At 35.2% G+C, this 3,154-nt stretch overlaps 1 long non-coding RNA gene across 1 annotated transcript; it reads left to right on the top strand.

Annotated features, from left to right (window-relative positions):
- The first annotated feature begins 1,535 nt into the window (after positions 1-1,535).
- LOC113292791 lies at positions 1,536-2,900 on the top strand. The gene is made up of 2 exons (XR_003331871.1): positions 1,536-1,759; positions 2,392-2,900. It is a non-coding gene; the product is annotated as an uncharacterized LOC113292791 (long non-coding RNA).
- The last annotated feature ends 254 nt before the right edge of the window (positions 2,901-3,154 follow it).

Here is a 3,154-nt window from a genome sequence, read left to right on the forward strand (position 1 = left end):
GTGGGAATACAAACGGAAATAGGTGAACTATAGGTTTAGTTGCTTGGTCTCAACTATACGAAGTTGGTTTATTTTGTATAGCATCTTCATCCTTAGAGTATTCAATTCTGGACAAGATCTTGGGGTTTTTCTGCATTTGCGGTTTTCCTCGTTAACAAAATCTTGCTGTGTCATTTACTTTATATTTCCGCATTATAATTGTTTTATTATAATTAAAGTAAATTACACAAATGTTAATTTCTATTTACTTGATAAGCAGTCCTATTGTGTTTAGTTAAGTCCGAACCTTTGTATCAAGTAAACATACTTCATTGTTGTATTCTCTCGATCTCGTATCCATAGACGATCACACGAAGTATGAACCGATTTGTTGTATTGTCTCGACTCAGTCCATAGACAATCGCTTTCGGAGAAAGGACTTATAGGAAGGAAAATTTTTAGCTTGAGGTATATTTGGGTACCCTCTCCTTTTCAGTTGTGATACCCCTGCCTTTTCAATTGGTATCAGAGCAGGCAAACACACTAAGACCTCATAAGTTTGTGTTTGTAGCAATCTGACTCTGTGGACAGAAGTGCTATCTCCATAAACGCACCACCAGATCCAGGGGATTCAGATATCTCTTCCATGAATGATTTGATAAAATCTGTAGAAGAGATTCTTACTAAACCTCCACCAGGTTTAAAACTCTTGAAGTAGTGTTAAGGATTGAAAAGAAACTTGAGAATATCTCTCGTGATGTTGAGATGGTTCTCCAGAAAGAACATAATTCTCTTGATAGGCTAAATAATGTGATGATGAAAAATGTTCATGTTGAAGTCGACATTGATTTGCTGATAAGTGAGTGTCCTACTCTTGTCATGTATAATACTGAGAGTTGTAAACTGGATGTGATACAAAAGGGGTATAAGTCTCATATAACTGAGAAAATCTTCTTGGAACATGACTCGTCTAAATGGTCAATCCCTGATGTATCATGTCTGATTAATGGTGTTGTGCTGCTTAGTAAAAACGTAAAGATGTCTCTCCACAAGAGAGTTTCCTTTCAAAGTATTATATACCGTTTCCATACACTATTAGTAAAGAGATGGAAGTCAAGACATCAAGAACACAAAAAGAGTATTTTTTATGTTCTCCTAAAGTATTATAAGGCTCTTGAAAATTCAGACTCGTGGATTTTCCACAACTCATCTTGGTATAAATGTAGCTGTAAGGAAGTTCTCTCATGGAGTCATGCTGTCATAAATCTGAATGACTATACTCTCATATTTTTGTCAAAAACTCCCATGGAGCATTCCTTCATAGAAACATTCTTTTTATCATTCTCAAATTGCAATTTATTGAGCTAAAAATATTTGTTTTTGAGATTTGATAATTAGTCAAAACCGTGAAGATGTTTACCACATGTGTCATGTGTGCACTGTGAACGTGGACCCGAACCTGAACGGGTTAAATCTAGTTCCGGAACTGTGTGGTCGGTTCCATTCCACCTTCACATAAAAAGAGAAAATCATCTCTCGTTTGTGTCACCGCCTTCTCTTCTCAAACTGTTCGAGAATCTTAGAAGGAAAACCCAAGGTTCGCCTACCTCCATCTTGTTCTCCTTCATTTCTTAATTATTTTATGTTCTGTTTAAACAATTGGATTCAGGAGAAGCTTTTGTACCTTGGGTCAAGAACGTTTTTCATTGTAATCATCGTTTTGGAACTCCACCATTACCAACAGTTCGGGTAACACCATTAACAACGGTTCAAGAACCCTGTAAGTTCTCCAACAACTGTTTTAGTATCTTTTATAATTAGAATGGCGTCTAGAAAGAGAATTATTTGTGGTGAGAGTTCAAATACTCAAAATCGTGATGATTCATATTTCTGTCCAAGCATGCAAATTAACTAAGTTCGTCAACATGGAGGCTTTCGACCTTTATATGGAGTATAGTACCAAAACTCCTATTATGGAGAGAACATATGATGCATCAAAACTTAGGGTAGAACATCATTCTGAATTTTTGGAAAATCATGTTTGGGGTATAATTCATTATCCTATGGGAACATCTCATATAGAAATGACATCTCGATTTTATGCGAATTTACATGAGCCATATTTGGTTAACTGCACCTTCAAAACCATTGTCAAAAATGAAGTTATTTTTGTGAATCGTAAAATCATTGCTTGTCTCTTGAATTTGTCCCGGGTTGGTGATTTCCAATTACCACAATCTGAAATATTGAGGCCTACCCCAAATGAGCTTGCAAAATTTCCTCTTACAACGGATTAACCTGGAAGGATGGTAAGATTGATGTTCATGATGCTGAGATGTTTCTTAAGGATGCTGGAAAATTGGTTGTGGAAAACTTGATGCCTAACACAATTGACAAGCACTTTTGGACCAGATCTCTTGCTGAACTTGTCTACTATATTGTACAAGGGAGTGATATCGACTTTCGTGGCCTTATTTCGTCAGATGATAAGTGTAAGACAGATAAGACTCCAGGCTTTCCTTGTCTCATTTGAAGGATTCTTAGTCAGTACATCATTACTCCTTTTGGAACCAACCTTGGAGGACGAAAAGTCTTAACCATGGAAAGCATCGGAAAGATGATCAGAACTCTTGCTAGAACTTCAGCTCAAAATCCTGAGTTTATCCGTCTTCAACAACAGGTTGAATGCTTGAAGGAGCAAGTGGATTATACTTTGGAAGCTCATCCAGAACTGGCTGAACCGTTTGATGAAATTTCTAAGGGCTTTTATAACAACTTGGATTAACTGGATTTTCATGTTTGTTATGTGGTTATGTTTTGTTCTCTTATGATGTTTCTGTTGAACTTATTATGTCGAACTTATTAAAACTGTTATCTTGTAGTGGTTGTAATAACTTTAATGGTATTTTATCTTTGAATTATTTTATTTTTGAATAATTTCGTCTTTCAATTAAATTGCTAAATGTGTTAAATCCACAAGAAGTTTAGCTGAAAATGCTCAAAAGTTAATTAAGTCTATTATGTCTTTATGCAAATATTGATAAAAGATAAAATGAACTTTTGAAAAATTCCGCAGTATTGATCTTTCCCTAATCCAATTTTATGTGAAAGTATTGTATGGCTCCGTAATTTTTCTTATGGTGAGTGATTCTAATTAAATTAATCAATAAAATCT

The sequence above is a fragment of the Papaver somniferum genome, chromosome 7, assembly GCF_003573695.1.
Source record: "Papaver somniferum cultivar HN1 chromosome 7, ASM357369v1, whole genome shotgun sequence".
Classification (NCBI taxonomy): Eukaryota; Viridiplantae; Streptophyta; class Magnoliopsida; order Ranunculales; family Papaveraceae; genus Papaver; species Papaver somniferum.